The following is a 24,574-nucleotide window of genomic DNA, read 5'->3' on the forward strand; positions in this document are numbered from 1 at the left end:
ACATATAAAATTTCCTAACCCCCTATCTAGTATATGGGTTACATTTAATATATTTCTTTATTTGCCATGCAAGTATGCAGTATTAAAACATTGCAAATCTGTTTAATATATATTTGAGAGGCAGTTAGAGAATCTTGAAGAAGATGAAGCCCCCTTAACAATGAAAAGTCTGCTAATATAAATAGCAGGTGCTTTAAATTTTATATAGTGAAGTTGTCTTTAAATAATAGCTGGTGTGTTTGACTTGTTTCTTACAAAATATTTAGAAAAGTGCTAATCCTGAACACTGAGTAAATTAGAAAGTTTGGCCCTTATTCTTTTGAAAATCCTGTAGCCAATCTCTTACCTGATCTCAGATATTCGTTTCTAGGGGCAGTAATTTCCTGAACTCCACAGAAGTGTAGCAGCAACAAAATTAATCGAGATATAGTCACCCCTTGGGGAAGTTGACATAAAAGCCTAGCTCCCCTGGGATTTTTTTTCCAATCCTTCCCATCAGTTTTCACTGTATGAAATAGGCATACCAAAGGTAAATTCTATCATTCATGAAAATAATTCAAAGCCAGTTCTCAAGTACTCTCATCTTATCTACTTAGTATTATATCTATAACCAAGAAAACAAATTAAGCAAGGTATATAGCAGGGAGTTAATAAGCCAGATGGTATCAAAATTGCTAATAATAAACATTTAAGAATTTTTGTAAGACTGAAACACATTTTATCTAAATGTGTTTATTTAGATAAATATTATTTATCTAATAATATTTTTATTATTAGATATTTTTATGTGATTTATGAAAGTCATTGTGCATCCAAATACATGTCTTCCTAAGGATACTGACATTGTCACACATGTAAGTTTTAAAATGCTAAGGATTACGTCTTTTAGAAAAGATATATAAGAGAATCCTAAAAATGATACACACTAATCTCTCTAGGAATAATTAGGTATAACCTTGCTAAGACTGAAAGGATAGACTGAGTTCATTATGAAAATCTGATTTATGAACTTTCTACTCAAGTAACTTTATGGGAAAGTGTTGGATATTCTTTTTTATATTTTAAGAAAAAAATTTCATTAATCAAATATCGTCAGATCTTGACCTGAAATTCCTCCACCAATTCATCAAAAGGATGTTTTGCATTTGTTTTCCCTCCTCTCGCAATCTTTTTGTTAATGTACTAATTTATATTTTTTAGAAAGATGTGTTCTTTTCCGGTGATTACTTGTGCTAGGAGTGCACTGTGCCCCTTTCCTACATTATGGTATTTGGAAAGAAGGAAAAAATAATTGTAATATTGCTTTCAGAACATGTCATCAGAATAAAGAGAGTTGTATAATCTCGATTCATTAATTTTACAAACATTTAATAAACACCTATATTTAGCCAGGAACTCTTTTGGGTATTAAGTATACAATCATAAACAATTCAAAGTCCCTGGCCTCATAGAACTTACCTTGTGAAGGCATGCATGGGGGGCAGGTAGAGATGCATATAACAAAAATAAATAAATAAATATGTATTATGTCAGATGAAAATAAATACAACAGAAGGGAAAAAGTCAGAGGAGGAAATTACAGAGTGTCTAGTATCAGGGCAGGCTGGATGCTATTTATAGAGACTTATCAAAATGACATTTGAGTTCAGACCTGTAGTAAATGAGAAGCCATGAGGGTATTCAGGGAAGAATGTTTTAGATAAAAGGAACAGCGAGTGCAGAAACTCCAGGGCAAGAGTGTACAGGGAGGCCATCATAGCTGAAGCAAAATGGACAAGAAAGTGGTAGAGAATCAGGAAACATTGGTAACAAAGCAGCCAGGTTGTAAAAGGACTTGTATGCTCCTGTAAAGAATGTTGGCTTTTTACTAAGTACAATGAGAAAACACTGAAGGGTTATTGCAGAAGAATGATATGATATAACATACATTTTAAAAGGACAGCTCCGCTGGCTGCATTGAGAATAACCTGAGCCAACCTAGAAGTTGTGATGATACTCCTGGCTTGGACTAGAATAATGCAGGTAGAAGGGATGAAAACCGGTTTGCTGATGGTTTGCACGTGGCATGTGTGGGAAACGGAGGAATCAAGGATGTCATAATGTCATGTGGATGTGAGCTTTTTCCAGTCCACTGAAAAAGCCAGATGTGTTATCATTATCCCACAGCAAAACATCCATATCCCTGGCTTCATTGTACCTCCTGCCTGAACTGTGCTGGATAAACAGCCAAACATTGACTGTCTCCTTTTCAAGTTCCTTGCTGTCTGTAAGTTTTACTTTATCTATCTCACTTTACTTAAAGTTACTTACTTTACTTTAAAGTTTCATTTTACTTATCTTTAATACTTTAACTATATCATTTAAAAGCAACAGTGCCTTTCACAGTCAAGTCTATTATATTTTCTCTGTTCTCTCTCTTGATTAGGAAGTCATCAGGCCTTAAGAGAGAAAATCTGAGCACACATTATGTGCTATAGACTGTAATGAGAATGCTAGGTAAATTAAATAATTAAATTCCACAAAATCCTCATGGGATAACTATTATGTATTGATATATTTATACAAAACATATACCTGTACTCTATGTATTAAATATATGAAGTCTAAAATGGACTGTTTAATTTTCCCAGGGTCAACAACATGGATGTGTGGGAGCAAAGATTTGAGTACAGATCTATGTGCTTTCTAGAAAAGTCACTAATCTTACTAATCACATGCTTGTATATTTTAAAGACTAACTCTCACAAGATAACTATATTTTCAGTTGTCTGACCATAACATATTGAAGAGTTCCTACAAAATTATCTATATTATGATCATTTATTAACCCAGAGCTACTTATGCTTCACTTTGCTGAGGTCAGAGCAGGACCCAGGCTTTGGAATGAGAGAAATCAATTGGTATACAGTGAAGTGGTCCTAACTGCCAATGATGGGCAGAGGGCAATGGTTGAACGTGTGTGTACGGGTTTGTGTGTATGTCTGTGTGCATGTGTGCAATCTTGATGAAATGAAAATTTACAATTAATATGTTTCCATGGTTAACTTGGCCTAGTCTTTTATCTAGGCCAAGTTTGAAAACTTGTTCTGTGATTTCCTAGTTTCATTTGTATGTATGGGTGCCACATGTCTGTCTCATTTAGCCTACGTATTTATTTCAATTCTTCACAATTTAGAATGGTATTGGTGCAGCACTACCTTTAAAAACAGGAACATAATTAATATGTTTTACTCTAAAATGAATTTTTCTGCACTATGGGATTCATTTGAATTAAATGGGTTCTTAAAAGTGAGGGACTAGTTAACATTAGATCATCAGAAGCAGGAGTCCATCCCAAATAGAGGTTTATTTATTGTCATCATTTCAACAATTAACCAACTTGTAAGTATTCATTTTTACTGCTTATATTTAGCACTAGTTGTAAGATATTATTCTCTAGTTTTGTATTTTATATGATAATTTACAATACTTCATTTATATTTATAATCATGGTTAGGATTAGCTGTACATTCATTATGCATGCAAAGTTGCAATAAATAGTTAGAAAATTACCTGCACAAATCACTGAAATAACCAGGCACTTTCTATTTTGCAAATAGAGGTAGATAAAATTCTTAGAATCCAGTTTATTTTGCATAAGAAAAAAAAGTACATAATTATGACAGCTCTTTCTAAACTATCTAAATCACCCATGATTGGCAACTTAGACTTCTGTATGCTCTTTTATTTGGTCGATTTTGCATATTCTGTCAGTTGAATGTACAAGGAATTTCTCTCATAGACACTTTACATTACTGGAGTCACAAGAAAAAGTCCAGGCTCAAACTTTAGAAAAAACATCAAGCCTTGTACCACAGTATTTTGAACTCAGTCCTCCCAGACTGAGAAGTAGGTTGTGGGCTTGAATAGATAGGAGTTTTATATTGAGTAGAGGGGCAAATACTGTTTTTCTAAGAAAAAGTTCCATAATAGAGTAGCAATAGCAGTCCTGTTTATGGATAGTCAGCATCTGCTGTATGCTTCTTGTATTTGTCCATTCCGAAATTTCCTTAGTGATCTGCTCTCAAGATTTCACGTGACAAGAAGCTTCCAAGAGCCAGGGTGTAACAGGAAGCAATCAGAAGGTGAAAGAATTAATTTTTTTCTTACCTGTCCCATTTAACTTAATAATTATGTCAATATCAATTCTAATGGCCTTAGAAGGCATAGAAAAATCAGCTTTTCTGCTACCTCTCCTAGTTCAACAACCACTCCATCAAACCTGTGTTAAGTTTAATTAGAATTGCAGTCTCTGATGCGTATGTATCCCAGGGAGTTGACCACACCTCCTGCCAAATAAAGAACTAAAGAATGGGCAAGGTGTGGTGGCTCATGCCTGTAATCCCAGCACTTTGGGAGGCCCAGGCGGGCAGAGCACTTGAAGTCAGGAGTGCTGGGATTACATTTTTATTTTTAATTTTTGTGTAATTTTTAAGATGGAAGTTTTCCTCCGTTGCACAGGCTGTAGTGCAGTGGCAGGCTCATAGCTCACTGAAGCCTCAAATTTCTGGGCTCAAGGGATACTCCAACCTCAGCCTTCTACATAGCTGGGACTACAGGTATATGCCACCATGTCCAGCTGATTTTGTTTCATTTTTTGTAGAGAGAGGGTATTGTTTTGCTGCCCAGGCTGGTCTTGAACTCATGGCTTCAAGTGATCCTCCTACCTTAGCCTTCCAAAGTGCTGGGATTACAGCACCATGCTTGGTCCAATTATATTTTTAAATGTATATGTTTATACATTGATTATATATACATAGATAATTATATATATGCATATATATATATATATATATATATATATATATATATCCTATATTTCAGCTGGGTGAGGTGGCTCATGACTGCAATCCCAGCACTTTTGGAGCCCAAGGTAGAAGGATCACTTGAACTCAGGAGTTACCTAGGCAAAACAATGAGATCTCATCTCTACGATGAATGAAATAATTAGCTAGGCATGGTGGCACACATCTGTAGTTTCAGCTACTCAGGAGGCTGAGGTGGGAGGATGGCTTGAGCCCAGGGAGTCAAGGCTTCAAGCCTTCAGTGAGCCATGATTGTGCCATTGCACTTCAGCCTGAGCAACAGAGAAAGACTCAGTCTCAAAATAAACAAAAAATAAAATAAAAAGGTAGCAATAGAAAAAAACCTTAGATTTTAAAAAGTCTCAGAGACTTTGAATGGAAGTTCCATATTACTGCAGAGGATCATACACACAGATTTTATTTTACATATATATATGTATATATACACACACAGACAAATATACATACATAAATATATTGATATACACAGACATATGCCACATAACATTTCAGTCAAGGACAAACTGTACGTAAGATGGTGGTCTCATACTATTATAAAGGTGCTAAAAAACTCCAATCTCTTAGTGATGTCATAGCCATCTTAACGTTATAGCATAACGTGTTACACATGTTTATAATGATGCTGATGTAAACAAACTGCACTTCCAATTGTGTAAAAATATAACACAATTATATACAGTGGATAATAATTTTTAATAAATGACTATGCTACTGGCTTATGTATTTACTATACTACATTTTTATTATTATTTTAAAGTACATTCCTACTTACTAAAACAAAAGTTAGCTGTAAAACAGTCTGGAGCAGGTCCAGAAAAAGGCATTCCTATCTGCTCCATGCATTTTATTGTCCTTGAAGACCTTCCAGTGAGACAAGATGTGGAGATGGAAAAGTGGTATTGATGACTTGACCCTATGTAGGCACAGGCTGATGTATGTGCTTCTGTCTGAGTTTTAACAAGAAAGTTTAAATTTTTTTAAAAAAAGTAAAAATTAATAAAATTAAAATAGAAAGCAGCATACTGATTATGGATATGAAGAAAAATCTTAGGCCAAATGCAGTGGCTCACACCTCTAATCCTAGCACTTCGGGAGGATGAGGTAGGCAGACAGCTTGAGCCCAGAAGTTCAGGACCAGCCTGGGCAACATGACAAAACCCCATCTATACAAAAATACAAAAAAATCAGCCTGGTGAGGTGGTGCACGCCTTTAGTCCAAGCTACTCATGAGGCTGAGGTGGGAGAATCACCTGAGCCTCCAGCAAGTTGAGGCTTCAGTGAGCCGTGATAGTGCTACTGCGCTGTAGCCTGGGTAAAGGAGTGAGACTCTGTCTCAAAACGGAAAAAAGAAAAATGTGTGTGTGTTTTATGCTAAATGTTATTACAAGAGTCCAAAAGTTGAAACCATGTTTTATTAGTATAATTTCAGTTCTGGGATACATGTGCAGAACGTGCAGGTTTGTTATATTGGTACACATGTGCCAGGGTGGTTTGCTGCATCCATCAACTCATCATCTAGGTTTTTAGCCCCACATTCATTAGGTGTTCCTAATACTGTCCCTCTCCTGGCCCCCTACTCCTCGACTGGCCCTAGTGTGTGATATTCCCCTCCTTGTGTCCACGTATTCTCATTGTTCAACTCCCACTTATAAGTGAGAACATGCAGTGTTTGGTTTTCTGTTCCTGTGTTAATTTGCTGAGAATGATGGTTTCCAGCTTCATCTATGTCCCTGAAAAGGACATGAACTCATTCGTTTTTATGGCTACGTAGTATACCATGGTATATATGTGCCACGTTTTCTTCATCCAGTCTATCTTTGATGGGCATTTGGGTTGGTTCCAAGTCTTTGCTATTGTAAACAGTGCTGCAATAAAGATACATGTGCATGTGTCTTTATAGTAGCATGATTTAAAGTTTATGAAAAGTTTATTAGGTAAAAAGTTAAAGGAAGCAAATGTTCATTTATTTTCAGGAAAAAATATTTTTAAATAAATTAATGTATCCTAAGTCTACAGTAGAGCATGGTAATGTCCTAGGCCTTCACATTCACTCACTACTCACACACTGATTCACCCAGAGCAACTTTCAGTTTTGTAAGCTCCATTCATGGTAAGTGCCCTATATAGGTATAACTTTTTTTAAATTTTATACTGTATTTTTCCTGTACTTTTTCTGTGTGTAGATATGTTTAGCTCCACAAATAGTTACCATTGTGTTACTTACTATTGCTACAATATTCAGCACGGTGACATGCTGTGCAGGTTTGTAGCCTGGGAACAATAGGCCATACCACGTAGCCTAAGTGTGTAGTAGGCTATACGTCTAGATTTGTATAAGCACATTACACTCTATAATGCTTTCAGGATGCTGAAATCACTTAACATTGCATTTCTCAGAACATATTTAGTTGTTAAACAATACACGACTGTTAAGCAATAGTTTGGTATGTTTAAACCATTTGGTAAGTAGAGGAATGGTTGTTAACTATAGAGATAAATCACTTTAACCCTTAATCGCACTAATATATTTAAATTTGTAGTAAAGAGAAAGACTTTGATAATATATTGGAATGGCGAAGGCAGAATAGACAATTTTTGAAGGTGGACAATATTTAGTAATGTAAACAAACCCTTTGTGTGTCCCAAGAAGTAAGAGCCTTAGCGGTTCTGAGTATAGACTTAGGGCAGGTAAAGACCTGAGAGAGATTTTAATAAGAAAGACAAGATAGATGCTACATACTTTACAGTATATTAAGACTGATACAGTTATTTTGAGTTTGATATAATATAGGCTCAAGGTTCACAAAACAGCATCATAATGTTGACAGTAGTACCATCAATCAGGCTATTAAGATGATAGAACAAGACACAGCTCTCACAGCTTACACAGAGCCAGCACCTGCCCTACATATAACAGTACAATGGGAATTCATCAATCACATCACAGCTATGAGATGAACTTCTGAAGTTTAATATGGGTAAATGGATATGACTTACTTTACGGGCTGTGTTATCTGTAGTGTGAGTATCTGTTTTACCTGGGGCTTTCTAAGTCAGGCTGACTCATCCATACACCACACTTCATGTCAGTTTTTTAAAGAAAGGCATGGACACACTAACAGGTGTTTCCATAACTGACCAGAATTTTCCTGTTTCTTCAATACCTGATTATCCGCTTAACTCACCACTATGACCACAGTAGCACACACTGACTTCTTCTTACCCTATTTGTATATTGCCTTATTTTCTGGGCCATAAGCCAGACTCTATAAACCAATGTATAACACTGGTTTTGTCTCTATCTGACTCTTTGGTCTCTGAAATTATTATGATTTAGTTCCAGTCTTTAGTTTCTGTGGCCTGTGTGGTACTGTCTTCAAAACCCTAGATATACTCCCTAGCATCTTCCTCCTCATTCTAATACTTGCTACCTTCACTGTTCTTAAAATGAAGAAAAGAATGGAAGAAATATGGGATTAGATAACTTAGATTCCAAATTCATAATGTTTATGAAGTAAAATGTTGATATTGATATACAAAATATATAAAGTTAATACAGAATTTAGAAAATCTTAGACATGATTTTTACTAGCTTACCTCTTATACACAGACAATATTGAACATGTGAACTACATTTACAGATGCAAGCAAAACAATAATATCAGAATTATCATTTGTTATTCAAGAATTACTGATGTATGTTAATATAAAAAGTTTCCAAATTGAAGTGTTTATTTTAATGAACATTCAGTGTATTCAGTGTATACTTTTTTACTCTGTACTGAAATATAAAATTATGAAATTTCACACAAAATTATAAATTTCAGGTTTTTTTATACAAAAATCAAAAGATCTAACTATCATGAACACATATTTCTCTATGTCAACAATTAAGCCCAGAAGAAGCTGCCTACTCTGCTAAGGTTTACATAGTTTCTACCATTACACATTAAATTTTTAAATTTACTTTTTATTTTATACACATGTATACATTTATATTTTTGATGTTTTTTGTTCTTTTTATTTTTTACGAATTTCATATTATAACGAAGTTGCAATAATAGTAAAAAGAACTGTATTCCCATGCATGTATGCCTACATCAACTTTTAACATTTAAAAATTACAGACATTATACTGTTTATGTGCTTCAGTATGTGTTTCCTAAGAACAAAGTCATTTTCTAATATACCACAATATAGTTATTCAATTAGTAATACAACATTGACATGATGCTATTATTTACTACAAGTCTCTTATCTTTTGTACAGTTATTTCTTTGTATGTAAGGTAGCATTTCTTTCTGGTCACTTTCAATAATTTGCTTATTTTATTTGTTTTTCAGCAGTTTAGATACAATGTGTCTAGACATTGTTTTCTCTGGGTTTAAGATGCTTAATTGTTGCTGAGGTTGCTCAATCAAAAGTTGATACAGGGTAGCTTTGTAAGTTTTCAGGAATTTTATTTTTAAATATTATTAATGTCCTCTCATATCCTCCTGGGACTCTAATTAAATGCGTACTATACTGAACAATATTTTTTCAGAGGTCACTGAACTCTTGTTTATTTCAGTTTTCTCTCTATATAACACTTTAGTTCTTCAGATCTGATAATTTCTATTGATATAATTTCACATACACTGACTTCCCTGTTTTGCTGTCTCCAACTAATCATTAAACCCATATAATTAATGTTATATTTTGTCTGGTTCTTTTTTATAATTTTAATTTCTCTACTAATAGTTACATCCATATACTTACTATAAATATCTCTTCTTTTATTCTTCTAATATTTATTATAGTTGCTTTGTCTTTGTCTGCTAGTTCCAATTCTGATCATCTTACTGTTTTTTTTATTATGAATTATATTTTCTTGTTCTATTGAATGTCTAAAAATTTTTATTGGTTATAAGACATTATGGATGATACAATGAAGTGATTGTATATTTTGTTTCCCTCTCCATAATGATTGGATAAATTCCTGAAAAATATTAAGGAAGGAAACCATGGGAATTGCTGTGGAAAAGGCATTTTGTACAAAGGAATTACAAATGCAGAGAAATGGTGCATTCAAGGAAAAGGGAAGAGGCCAATAAAAGTACATTTTCAACTTTATATCTTACTTTAGCCATATATGGTAGCTTGTGCCACTAATTCCTAAGAATTTTCAGGGTTCAAAAGGAAATTTTGTTTATATCTTGTTGGTATGAAAGTTTACAGATGTTAGTTTTAATTTTCTCTGTGCTTCCAGGTTATTAACTACTTTTTTTTTGCCAATTTTCTTTCCAAAAATGTGTAATTTCTCATTATTTTTAATTTATTCTCTTGTCTTTTTGAAAATCTGGATTAATATGTTTTCATGGTTGTCATTTTGGGAAATTAGACTTAATCACTTCACCTAGCAGTAAGACCCTTTAGTATTACACACTACCTGTGGCTCAAGTACGACCCTGAGTATGGGGGCCTCTGTATTACCACACTTAATCCAAACAATGACCCACTTATGGATTTGTTACACCTATTCTTTTACATTGTTTTACTCTAAGAAGGTGTAAGATTTTGTGTTCTTCCCTCTCTCTTTACCTCCAAGAAATGGAAACTACGATACAGCTGTATGTACCATATGAGGTGTGGTACTTCATATGGAAGGAATAAGGAATTTTAATTAAAACAGGCAAGACAACTATCATCTTGAATCACAAGACTTGGATATCTTCATTCTTTTTTTTCCCCCATGCACTTTAGTTACAGCAAGAGGAGCAGTAGTGTCTCCCAAGTGGGAAACAGAGCAAAGTTACATAAAAGTATGTGTGGAATAGGGTGCTCTTTTTGGCCTAAATATCTAAATCATAAACTTAAAAAGTACAATGGATATTCAATTCTTATAAACAGAGGAAAAATCATCCATGATTTGTGACGGAATCATAACTTTGTTTAGAGCCAGAATAAATCATAAAATGAAATAAGAAAAAAAATCAATTTTCCAAAGTATTGCAACATTATGAAATAAGAGTCATTCTTATTGCACAGATAAGTAAAGTAAAACTCTAAAACAGGAGATGGAAAACTCTGTTATGGGCCAGATAGTAAATATTTTAGAGTTTACAATGACATAGCCTCTGTGGCAACTATTCAGCTCTGCCACTGAAGCATGAAAACAGCCATAGACAATATGTAAATGAATGTGAATGACTGTGTTTCACTGAGGTTTAAATTTCATATGTTTTGAATGGATCATGAAATATTATTACTCCTTTGAGTTTTAAAATTATTATTATTAAATGTAAAATCCATCTTAGTTTGAGAACCATTCAAAAACAAGCAGAATTTGACTCACAGGACATAATTTGCCAACCTCTGCTCTGGAAGGATAAATAATTACCTAAGGACATGCAATTGGTTGGATCCTGCTAGAACATAATCACTTTACATTACAAAAGTAATTCTCTTTTCATTTAATTTCTATGTGATCCCATCAAAATTAAAATCAAGCATTTCTCACCTCTTTGCAAAGCTCAGTCTTTTCTTTTTCAAGGAGCGAGAAATGCCAATAGAGAAGGAGACAGGAAATATCTAAAATGTTTTTTCTTCTTCTTTTATTCCTTTTCAAATGCAGTGTCAACTTGTATCCAGATATTGCTCACATTGTTCCTGCTCTCTGTCTGAAGGTGAAATTCTTCAAATACCTCACTGTCTAAAGTCAACAATTGACATAGTTTATTTTTGTGGGGGAACAGAATGACTTTCTAAGAAAAAAAGTGAACTTACAACTTTTATTACTTTATCCAAGCCAGAAAAATTTGAGTCTTTGAAAAGACTCAAATGTATTTTTTTTCAATATTTGAGATACTGTTGTTAAGAATTATTTTATAGAAACACAAAGATGAACTAGGCCAGGCATGGTGGCTCACGCCTGTGATCCCAGCACTTTGGGAGGCTGAGGCGCGTGGGTCACCTAAATTCAGGCATTTGAGACCAGCCTGGCCAACATGGTGAAACCTCATCTCTACTGAAAATACCAAATTAGTCAGGCATGGTGGTGGGCGCCTATAATAACAGCTACTTGGGAGGCTAAAGCAGGAGAATTGCTTGAACCCAGCAGACAGAGATGAGCTGAGATGGCGCCATTGAACTCTAGCCTGCTGACAAGAGCGAGACTCCATCTCAAAAAAAAAAAAAAAAAAGGATGAACTTAATTTCTCACCAAAAGTGCTATTAACCAAGGATTTGTACATATTGTACAACATAAATGGCCATAAGGGACACAAAGACCTTGGCCTATTGTGGAATGAATACTATTGTTTACTAGATATTTACATTTTCCTATCACCTGGTAGCATTTCACTCTCTCTGCCTCTGTACTTCGGGGGAAACCATGTGACCACTCCAGTCAATGAATTACTAGGAGAAATTGAACTGTATCACTTCTGAGTTGAGAATTTAATTGGTTCTGTAACATACTCTGGGGTGCTATTTACTATTTATCAGACTAAGTGAAAATGTTTCAGATTACAGTTCCTCCAACAGCCTGGGTCCCATGGTAAGAATAATGGCGACACTGAAAAATGCCACCGTCAACTTGCAATCAAAATTTACGGTGAATAACACATAGAATGAGTAAAAAACAAAGCTTTGTTGGTTTAGGCAGCTAAGGTTTGGGATTTTGTTTATCATGACAGAATAACTTGGCCTTTTCAGACTAATATAGTTATTTGACTTGAGGTCACAACCTGTTAACTCCATCAGCCTTTTATGGGAAGGACAACCATTTATGTGAGCCTATTAAACTCACATAGAAGATTTTATGAAATTTGTCTAATTGCATGTGCTACTTCTAAAATGAATATACAAGAGAGTATATTTTGTCTACAGCTATCCTCAGAACTTGTATAATCTACTTCATCATGATTTACCTAGAGTGGAATTGACCCTGCTTTGTGCCTATTTTCTCTATGTTACTTTAAACAAAGGAGCTAACGTAAGAATATAAGACTTCCCTGACCCTTGATCTCAAGAGTTAAGCATCTGGCAAGACTCTTTGTTGGTTTTTTTAATTTATTAATATTAGACTCTTAGAATGTGCTACTTTAACAAATTATAGCAAAAATAAATACAAAGCAAAAATAGGCTGAGATACCCTATCTTTGCAGATTCCAATGAAAATACCTCCCATCCTATAAGTCCCTGGGTTATTCCTCTGACTATGCTTAGTATTTTGGAAAAGGATGCCATATTATTTTAGGAGAGACACATTAAAAAACAAACAAACAAAAAAAAAAAACCCAAAAAACAAACAAACAAACAAAAAAAAACAATGTTACCATAAAGAAATGCCTATTTTTTGTTGTTTTGAATTTTATCTTTTATTTTAAAAATCTGTGCAAAATCTGATTGTACAAAATAAAAACGAATCAAGAGAGTGCTCCATTTTTCTAATCATATGTTGCTAATAAAATCATAGGTTAAAAAAGGAAAGCCCTCAAATGAGACGGGTAAGTTTAAAGAGAGACAAAAAATAAAGGTGACATATTTGCCATAAAAAAAGAGGAATGAATTAGACACCCATTGGAGTATTAAAACCAAGACCAGTGGATTCTAAAGTGGTGAACAGGTAGAATTTTATTTGTTTTTGAAGTGTACAATGCTTTAGAGGCTTCCTTTTTGCTACTGAATATTTTAAAACCTAGTAAAAAGTGGTTAGATTATTTAAATAAATTAAGTAGTTTATATAAATATCTTCTTCTGCCAGAGTTAAATCACCATGGCAGAAAGGGGAAGGAGACTCTTGAGAATCCAGTGGGAGAAATGACACAATTCTTTCAAAGTTACAACTTTGAGGTACAATATTACACATGAGAGCACAACAAACTCAGTATTAATGTAAAAGGACTGGATGCAGTGTCTCACACTTGTAATCCCAACACTTTAGGAGGCTGAAGTGGGAGGATCTCTTAAACCCAGGAGTTTGAGACCACCCTGGTAACACAGAGAGACCCTGTCTCTAAAAAAATAAAAAATTAGCCAGTATGGTGGCATACACCTGTACTCATAGCTATTCAGGAAGCTGAAGCTTGGGAGCTGAAGCTCACTTGAGCTTGGGAGGTTGAGGCTTCATTGAGCCACTACGGTGCTGAGAGACAGGACTAGCTGGATTTCCTAGGCCAACTAAGAATTCCCAAGCCTAGCTGGGGAAGGAGGCCACACCCACCTTTAAACACAGGGCTTGTAACTCAGCTCAAAACCGATCCATGAGGTACTAAAGAGGACTCACTAAAATACCAATTAGGTTAAAAGCAGGAGGTAAAGAAATAGTGAAATCATTTATCGCCTGAGAGCACAGGGGGAGGGACAATGATCGGGATATAAACCCAGGCCTTAGAGCTGGATGGGCAACCCCCCTTAAGTCCCCTCCCATTGTATGGAAGCTCTGTTTTCACTCTATTACATCTTGCGACTTCACACTCTTCTGGTCCGTGTTTGTTCCAGCCTGAGCTGAGCTATCACTGGCCATCCACCACTGCTGATCGCCGTCATGGCAGACCCACTGTTGACTTCCACCCTTCTGGATCTAGCAGGGTGTCCACTGCGTTTCTGATCCAGAGAGGCTTCCATTTCCGCTCCTGTTTGGGCTAGAGGCTGGCCATTGTTCCTGTGCAGCTAAGGGCCAGGGTTCGTCCTAATTGAGCTGAACATTAATCGCTGGGTTTTGTGGTTCTCTTCCATGACCCACAGCTTCTAATAGAGCTGTAACACTCACCACATGGCCCAAGGTTCCATTCCTTGGAATCGGTGAGGCCAAGAACCTCAGCTCAGAGAACAAAACACTTGCTGCCATCTTGGGAGCTCTAAGAACAAAGACCCACCGGTCCCATCGCCACTGTACTTCAGCCTGGGTGACAGACACATCTGGAGCTCTAAGATTGGACCCCAAAGGAGGACACTCCGTGGGTTCTGCAAACCTCAAGAGATTCTGTCTCTTAAATAAGTAAATGAACATATGAAATTATAAAAGGTAACCGATATACCAGCAGACAAATTAAAAGAATACCTGGCATTATAAATGTGAAATTATGGCACTGAGGATGGAAAATAGAATCTGGAGGCAGGAAACATAAGGCCCATTCACACTTCACCTATAACACCTATATCCTCTCCCTAGGGCATACACTGTAAATGACTTTGTAACTTTACTCCATCCCCTTCATTTAGATAAGGCGTACCTCAAGTAGAGAGTATTTAAACTCACAAAAGCTCTGTAACAGGGCTCTTGAGCCCCTATACTCAGGCCCGCTCCCACACTGTGGAGTGTACTTTCTTTTTCAATAAAACCCTTCATTCGTTGTTTTGTTTGTGTGTTTTGTCCCATTCTTTGTTCAAGATGCCAAGAACCTGGACACCCTCCACCATTAACATGTTTTGGCGAGCCATCCCAGAGGAAGAGGTAAGCCCTAAGTTTGGGATTCATTTTTCTCCCTTTCCTTTCTGCTCCATTCAGGGTCTTTCTCTCTCTTTCTCTCTGTCTCTCTCTCTCTCTCCTTTCCTTTCCAACTTGGCACCCTTGGAGGGCAGCACCTAAACACTGAAGCAATTGCAGGTTCTAGCTGTGGCCAGTGAAACCAAGGGGTTTTCACCTGGAGAAGCCTAACCGGCACTGTGCGGTTGGCTTAAGGAATCTGGGTCTTTTATTTTTATTTTTTTCCTCTCTTCCTTTTTCAGTCTTACGGTAGCTTTTTCCTAGTAGCTCCTTGGAATTGAGGGCAATTGGCTGGGTCACTCCCCAGTATTGCCTGAAGGCCTGGGAACAAATGGGAATAATTGTCCTGCCCTGAAAGGGTAAGGAAGTTTAAAAAATTCTTTTCTGAGCGTGGTCCCTAATCCCTACGTGGGATGCAGCTCTGAGCAAACTCACACGTGTTTCAGGCAACTTAAACCTTCTTTTCATATGCTAAATCCTTCCCTTGTTGTACTCAACTGGCTAAGGAACAAAAGGCTCACAGGGCATCCAGTTCACATTACAGTTCATGACTGTTCTTAAAAATCGCATAGTATGCTTTGGAGGGGAAACCTGCATATGGCGGGCACTCCTAAGGCCAGAGACATCTGGAGTTCTAAGATTGGACCCCAAAGGACACTCCGTGGGTTCTGCAAACCAACAGTATGCTCTTGGCAGAGGTTCTGAGATCTAGTATCAAAACCTCCTTAGAATTTTCTCTCGCAGTTGCAATGCTGCTTGGCCCCAAAAGTGTTTGGAATCTGAAGTTGACTGTCTAATTGGAAAGTTTGATGACGTTGCATGTATATAGGCTTTTATGCTGTTCTTCCAAGCAGTGGCCCTCATTAGCGTTTGACACCCTCCTTTGTTACTGTTTGGCCCTAGTGCTCCTTAGAGTCTGAGGACTGATTTACAACTGCAGTGGAGACTGCTTAACCTGGAATTTTGTTTCACAGCCTTCCTTGGATTGTCTACTGGGGCAAAGTAAAACTGGCAAGCTTGTATTACTATCTCAGGCTAAGGTTCCAAGCTATTGGATCTTCATTTATGTGTGTGTGTGTATGGGTCTAGATGTGTTTATGTGTATGTACACTTAATTGTTTTATGCCGTGTCTACCAAATTGGCTTGTAAGTAAAAGAGTACTCATAGATTAAGTAAATAAGTCTAAGCAATTTTCAATTTCACATGACTGAAAATATAACTTTACTAAACAAGCTAGCTTTAAAATTATTGGTGAAATGAAAACAGAAATGCCTTCAGAATAGTTAGCATACGTTTTATCTAAATTTTATGTTTGTCTTTGCTAGGTATTTTTAAATGTCAGTGTTAATTCAAGATGGGAGCTGTCCTGGGTGAGCCTGCCTCCCATTCTATTCAAAGTCTCACTGAGATAAATGCATATCTGATTGCTTCCTTTGGACAGGCTAATCAGAAACTCAAAAGAATGCAACTGTTTGTCTCCCACCTGTGATTGGAAAGACCTCCATCCTCCCACTCGCCTGGAGTTGTCCTCCCTTTCTGGACCAAACCCATGTTTGTTTTATATATGTTGATTGATGTCTCATGTCTCCCTTGTTAAAAGTAAATTTATGTACAGTGAATGAGATAAACGCTTTAGGTAAATTTATGTGTAAATTAAAATCTTAAGGATATTTTTAATGCTCATTTAATATATGGGTCATTTCCAAATAAGAAGGGTTGTAATATTGAGAGGCAGGTCTAGCTGGATTTCCTAGGCCAACTAAGAATCCTTAAACCTAGCTGGAAAGGTGACTGCTTCTACCTTTAAACACGGGGCTTGCAACTTAGCTCACACACGACCAATCAGATAGTAAGGAGAGCTCACTAAAATGCTAATTAGGCAACAATAGGAGGTAAAGAAATAGCCAATCATCTGTTGACTGAGAGCACAGCAGGAGGGACAATGATGGGGATATAAACCCCAGGTATTTGAGCTGGCAACGGCTACCTTCTTTGGGTCCCCTCCCTTTGTATGAGAGCTCTGTTTTCACTCTATTTCACTCTATTAAATCTTGCAACTGCACTCTTCTTGTCCATGTTTTGTTATGGCTCGATCTGAGCTTTTGCTGTCTGTCCACCGTTGCTGTTTGCCCCTGTCGCAGACCCACTGCAGACTTCTATCCCTCTGGATCTGGCAGAGTGTCCACTGTACTCCTGATCCAGCGAGGCGCCCATTGCCACTCCCGATTGGGCTAAAGGCTTGCCATTGTTCCTGCATGGCTAAGTGCCTGAGTTCATCCTAATCGAGCTGAGCACTAGTCACTGGATTCCACGGTTCTCTTCCGTGACCCACGGCTTCTAATAGAGCTATGACACTCACCGCATGGCCCAAGATTCCATTCCTTGGAATCCGTGAGGTCAAGAACCCCACGTCAGAGAACACGAGGCTTGCCACCCTCTTGGAAGTGGTCTGCCGCCATTTTGGAAGCACCCTGCACCATCTTGGGAGCTCTGGGAACAAGGACCCCCCGGTAACAATATGGGGAAATATGTTTCTAAAATTTTTGAATTATTCTTATTTACAAATGCTCGTATCTAATAGTTCAGTATTTTTTGCTTTTTAGGTCCTTACTAAAGTTTTAAGTTACTAAGGATAAAAATTTTAGCTAACATGTAATTCTGTATAAAAAATGTGCCAGAAAGGGTTATGTTATTAGTGAAAAAAAAAGAGTAATTTTGTCCAATTCAAAAGTTATCCAAGAGTTAGTTCAAATTACAGATTTGAAAAGGTTGTTTATAAAACAATGTAGTAAGGAATGATTAAGTAGGGGAGCAAAATGTGGGGAAATCTTAAATAATAAAATATTCTGTAAAACCTGATAGAGAATTGCAGACATTTGGCTAATTAACATTTTCCTAGTTAAAGCTCTTAGTCTTGATTAAAGTAAAGCAAGAAGTATTATAAAAATTGTATTGTCAGTTTGGCAGTTGTATTTTAATATAGTTAAGCATGAAGCTAAATTTAGCGTAAAGCTAATTTTCACATACATGCTTGCATTGCTTCACACTATGTTTACTGTTTTGTGTGGATAGTGCTAAATTGCTTATTGGTCATGTGTCTAACATGGATTTTTTTATTGCACAGAGTGTATAATGGTATTAGTGAACTTAAGGGTGTTGAATTGTGTATCAGGAATAAAATATTCATTATGTGATTTTTTGGGGGGCCCTAGGTAACAGTGCAGCTTCCAGAGTAAATTGAGTATGAAAATTTAGGATTGGTTTTTGTTTATTTGTTTTTGCTTCTAGTTTTCATTTATTTGCTGTTTATTCTCCTCTGGCTTTGCTTGTGTATCTCTATATATAAAATCATGATTTTTTTTTTTTTTTTTTTTTTTTTTTTTTTTAGTTCCTAATGGAAGGCTTTTATTCAGTTCTGTGTTCCTATGCATTTCCCGCAAGTTATCATGCATTCAATTTATCTGGAATTCCTAAGCTACTTTTGTCAGGCCTGCAGGAATGAATGGAGCACACCAGCTTTTTATTCTTACACTAACTTTTTGGATTTTAGGCTTCCTGATACTTTAAGTGTGTTGAGTGTACTCTCACAAATAAAATTTGAGTCATTTTTCTCTCTCTGTTTAGTTTCTCCAGAATTCATAACTATCTATGAATATTCTTAATTCAAGGCAGTGTGTTTGTTTGCATACAGTAAAGCAGGGTCAGCAGGGTTGCCAGGGCTGCTTAGGGAGAGCGAACCCAGGAACCTAGAATGACCGCAAAAGGGTAAGAATTTCTTACCAGTCTGTCTCTGGCCTCTTTCTCTCTGTTCAAACTGGTTAAATATAAAGTAAAAACCACTGTTTATCTCTTCTGCAAAGTTTTAATTAATTGGTTTAATAATAATAACAGCCTAAATAAAATATTTTGTCAGAAAAATAGGAAATGCAATGCCTTTAATTCCCACAACTTTAGTAATCTTTGGGAAATACAGTTTTCAAAATTATTGGTAAAATAAAATTGTCTTCAAAATGTAAACATGTAGTCTAAATTATGTTCAAGTGTTAGGTTTGCTAAATACTTTAAGGTCATAAGCTGCTTCTTTGGCTTTTGAAAATTGTTTAACTTGCCAGTTTTCCATCTAGATAAGGCCTGGGGACCTTTGGAGTTGGCCACACCCTAGCTATGCTGGACATAGACCTTATCAGAACGTAACTTACTAAATTTTACACTAAAGTTAAAATTGCTGAGACTCACCAGTGTAACATGCAATTAAGACTACTAGAATTAGATTTACATTCAAGGTGTGTAAAAACAGTAAAATGTTCTTTTTTATTAAAGGATTATAAGAAGGCATAGAAATGTAAAATTTCCCTAGCAATAAAGGGTTGTTTTAAGTTAGACAGGGAAAGATGAAGGTTCAAAGAAGTGGTGGAAAATTGTGGAAATTAATCTTGCAGAAGAGGTTCTCTGTGTGAACATGTTGACTAAATTCAAAGGGTTATAAAAGGTGTTTGTTCTTTAAAGTTTCTGAGTCATCATTTTGGCAAAATAAATAACTTACAGAAATCTGGCATTCCCAAAATCAAACTTCAGTTTCAAAATTGACTTCTCTGGCACCTGGCTTTTCCAGTACCTCAGAGGGCCCCTGAAGTGTCCAGAAAAGAGAGGTAAATAGGATTGTTTGACATGTTTAGGTACTTGGGATTGCCAAAATGATGCTCTATCTTCTTTAGGTTATATTTTTGTGACTAATACTACATATATTTCAAAATTGTATGGGATTTCTAAAATTCTAATGTCTAAATATATGCTATAAATCATAATTATAATTATTATGTCAAGTTATTGTAAACCACAGAAATAACAAAATTTCCTTGTGTAAAGTTACTAACACAAGTAAAACAAAAAATTAATGAAATATCAATACTTTCACATTAAACTCACTATTAAATTGTTTAAAGCAGTTTATAACCAATGCTTGATTCCATACTCCTGGGAAAACACTTAAAGCTTCAGGTACCTTTGGTCACCTGGTCGGCCACTTAAACATTTTATAAAGGGATTTCATTCGATTGTTATTTTCAGTGAATGTTTTCTGGTTGTATTAAAGCTTTCCCCTGCAAGAGGACTGATGTTATAAGAGTAAATTATTATGCTACAATGTATTTTCACAAAATGAAGAAAGCCTTTTATGGTTTGAATCTTCTGGAAACATCAGAGAAAGATTGTCCCTGCCATTAACAGTACAATAAAACTTCAAGACCTTTAATTTTGGTTTCATAATCTCACAACTGAGAAGGGTTCCTCCATGCTCTTGGAGCTGTGCACCCATTGGAACCCTTGAGGTAAAGCTAAGCAGGAAAATTTCTCCCAAGAACACGATGGCATCCTTGATGTAAAGAGTGTTTCCCAAGTTCACAGATTAAAACTTCTACTGTCATAAAACTCTTATCTTTGAAATTTTTTTATGCCTATGCCTCTATGAACAATGGAAGTGGAAAGGGGGTCTGTTATGTGCACTAATGGGGTGTACTTTTATTTGTGAAGGAGTTTGCAGCCAGCCTTATACATGGATAATCTTATACTTGATAGATAAAAGATGAAGGCCCAATGTAGGTAAGAAACCTTAATATGTGGCCTCATAATCCGTCAAAAACACTAGTTCATTCCTCTTAACGCATATCGTGGGTTAAAGAGAACATTGTCAAAAGGCCTTCACTCTTCTAAAAGGGCATCATTGGTTAGGTCTTTTTTCCATGGTTTAAAGTAAAAGAAGCAATCATTAGAAATGTATCCCTCATGATAGGCTCTATAGCAAATTCTACTGTAAAGGCTACAGTTAACAACAAACTTTAAATTCTCTTATGAAAGTTATGCTAAATGAGAGAACTGGCTGAACAGAGAAGTATCTGTCCAGCTTCTGGCACTTGTGGCCTATGGGGAGACACATCAAATAAAGACTATAGAGATTCCGTGGTAGGGGATTGATGAAGAAACTGCTTAGTCAAGTGAGTAAACTCTTTATCTAGCTCATTATTTAATCTATTTGATTTTATGAAGTCTGGTTAATGGAGACCTCGGGTAAGGAGCATACTCTGAACTCTTGGTATTATCCTCCCAATAGTTATGATAATAGTCTCCCTGGTGCTCTGTATTCTCTCAAAGGTTTTAAATGTTTGCATGCAGCTCTCTCTAGAATGCCATATGGTCTCTCTTCAACTAGAATAACAGGAGCTGAAAGAAATGTGCAACCACAAAGACACCATAAAGCGTAAGTGAGGTGCTGAGACTGGAAATCCAAAATTATGGTAACTGATAGTGGCGTTAAGGCGTTAGGTTTTGGTCACGCTCTCACCTAAGTGAGGACTTGACCAAAAAGGGGGACTTTTTTAAACAAAATTCTGCAAGGCCATTGTTTTGGACTAGACTCATGCACTAGGCCCAAACAAATCAAACCAAACCAAAATGCAATAGCTCATGCTAAGACTTTAAATAAATACATAGATTCTAGGATAGACCAGGTTTTTTTAATCCTGCAAATCTCTCAAACAAACATTTCTGACAGCATAGGTATCCATCCCCTGAAGTACGCATTACATATTTTAACTAAATTCATTTCCTTTCTCCTAGAAACCATCAAGCTTCAGCAGATCATGCAACAAAGGTTCCAGCCAGTTCCAGGTGAAGACACTGCCCGTGGCCATAAAGAAGTTACCCTGCCTCCACTAGACAGGACAGGGTGAGAGTTCTGTAATCCCAGATAGGTAGGGACTACTCCTCAAAACAGCATGAAGCAGTTACAGAAAAAAGGACCATTAGTTCGTCTGCCTCCCATAAAGATTTATGGGAATTGCATCCCTTGGGGAGATATAAGGTAGGAAAATAGGGTCTGGAGGCAGGGAACATAAGGCCGATTCACACTTCAGCTGTAACAGGAAATATCTTCTCTATAAGGCATACGCCATAAATGCCTTTGTAACTTTACTTTCCTCTTCATTGACATAGGGCATACCCCAAGTAGAGGGTATTTAGACTCACAAAAACTCTGTAACAGGGCCTTTGAGCCCCTATGCTTATGCCTGCTCCCACACTGTGGAGTGTACTTTCATTTTCTTTTAATTTTTTTTTTTTTTTTTTTTTTTTTTTTTTTGAGACAGAGTCTCACTCTGTCACCCAGGCTGGAGTGCAATGGCATGATCTGGGCTCACTGCAACATCTGCCTTCAGGGTTCAAGTGATTCTCCCGCCCCAGCCTCCTGAGTAGCTGATATTACAATCACATACCACCATGCCTGGCTAATTTTTGTATTTTTGTAGAGATGGGGTTTTGCCATGTTGGCCAGGCTAGTCTTGAACTCGTGACCTCAGGTGATCCTCCTGTGTCGGCCTCCAAAAGTGTTGAGATTACAAGCGTGAGCCACCACACCCGGCCTGTACTTTCATTTTCAATAAAACCCTTCATTCCTTTCTGGATTTGTTTGTGCATTTTGTCTAATTTTTGTTCAAGAGACCAAGAACCTGGACACCCTCCACTGTAAACAGCATTACACATAATGCATCCTTTCTTTAAATCATTTTTAAAAAGTCAATTCCAAAATATTACTATACTCTTGGGTATATCCTTCTTATTTCCATTTAATAATACTTTGTTAAATATAATTGTGATTATGTATTTTATCTCTTCTGTCCCCATATTCTACTTTATAACATACCATGAGCAAATGCTCTTTGTTTGCAAATAAAGAATTTCAATCATAATACATACTAACAGCAAATATATTTTTAGGGCTGCAAATTAAACCCATTTTACTCACTTCAAATATCACACAAAATAAATCTGTAGACATGTATATTGAAACAAAAATAGCAAGAAAATTGCTATAACATATGAGGTGTTAGAAGACTCTAAAAGAAAGATAAATAATAATTCAGATTTACTCGAATAGCAACAAAGCCTGGTTATATCATCTTGTATCATCTCGTACAAGTGAGGATTCAAATAAACTACAAAAATTTATTTGAACAATGTGATTAATAAAAAAAAGGGAACATCTAAAGAAGTACTTTTTTCTTTAATATTCAGAAATATATTAAATAAATCAAGAAAATTAGAGAAAAATGGCATATTGATATTTAATATAAAAATAATTGTGTATTAACCTATACAGAATATTATGAAATTATCATATTGACTTTCTTTCACAATCAATTACCCTGAATCTAACTACATCAATCAATTAAATTTGTTTTCTGTACCTGACGTCTGAACAAATGTACTACATAAAAGAAAACTGCCCTTACCCAGGAACTGTCTCTACCTTTGTCAAGGACTTAATAAAAAAACAAAAAATTCCAGAAGCCAATTTATTTATTTATTTATTTATTTATTTATTTATTTATTTATTTTTAATTTATTTTTCTAATTATACTTTAAGTTCTAGGGTACATGTGCATAACATGCAGGTTTGCTACATATGTATACTTGTGCCATGTTGGTGTGCTGCACCCATCAACTCGTCAGCACCCATCAACTCGTCATTTACATCAGGTATAACTCCCAATGCAATCCCTCCCCCCGCCCCCTCCCCATGATAGGCCCCGGTGTGTGATGTTCCCCTTCCCGAGTCCAAGTGATCTCATTGTTCAGTTCCCACCTATGAGTGAGAACATGTGGTGTTTGGTTTTCTGTTCTTGTGATAGTTTGCTAAGAATGATGGTTTCCAGCTGCATCCATGTCCCTACAAAGGACACAAACTTATCCTTTTTTATGGCTGCATAGTATTCCATGGTGTATATGTACCACATTTTCTTAATCCAGTCTGTCACTGATGGACATTTGGGTTGATTCCAAGTCTTTGCTATTGTGAATAGTGCCGCAGTGAACATACGTGTGCATGTGTCTTTAGAGCAGCATGATTTATAATCCTTTGGGAATATCCCCAGTAATGGGATGGCTGGGTCATACGGTACTTCTAGTTGTAGATCCTTGAGGAATCGCCATACTGTTTTCCATAATGGTTGTACTAGTTTACAATGCCACCAACAGTGTAAAAGTGTTTCTGTTTCTCCATATCCTCTCCACCACCTGTTGTTTTCTGACTTTTTGATGACTGCCATTCTAACTGGTGTGAGATGGTATCTCATTGTGGTTTTTATTTGCGTTTCTCTGATGGCCAGTGATGATGAGCATTTTTTCATGTGTCTGTTGGCTGTATGAATGTCCTCTTTTGAGAAATGTCTATTCATATCCTTTGCC

At 36.3% G+C, this 24,574-nt stretch overlaps 1 long non-coding RNA gene across 1 annotated transcript; it reads left to right on the top strand.

Annotated features, from left to right (window-relative positions):
• Positions 1-1,728: 1,728 nt before the first annotated feature.
• On the top strand, positions 1,729-23,609 carry LOC107129738 (uncharacterized). The gene is made up of 3 exons (XR_001490815.4): positions 1,729-2,266; positions 15,241-15,303; positions 21,950-23,609. It is a non-coding gene; the product is annotated as an uncharacterized lncRNA (long non-coding RNA).
• The last annotated feature ends 965 nt before the right edge of the window (positions 23,610-24,574 follow it).

The sequence above is a fragment of the Macaca fascicularis genome, chromosome 5 (assembly GCF_037993035.2).
Source record: "Macaca fascicularis isolate 582-1 chromosome 5, T2T-MFA8v1.1".
Taxonomy (NCBI): Eukaryota; Metazoa; Chordata; class Mammalia; order Primates; family Cercopithecidae; genus Macaca; species Macaca fascicularis.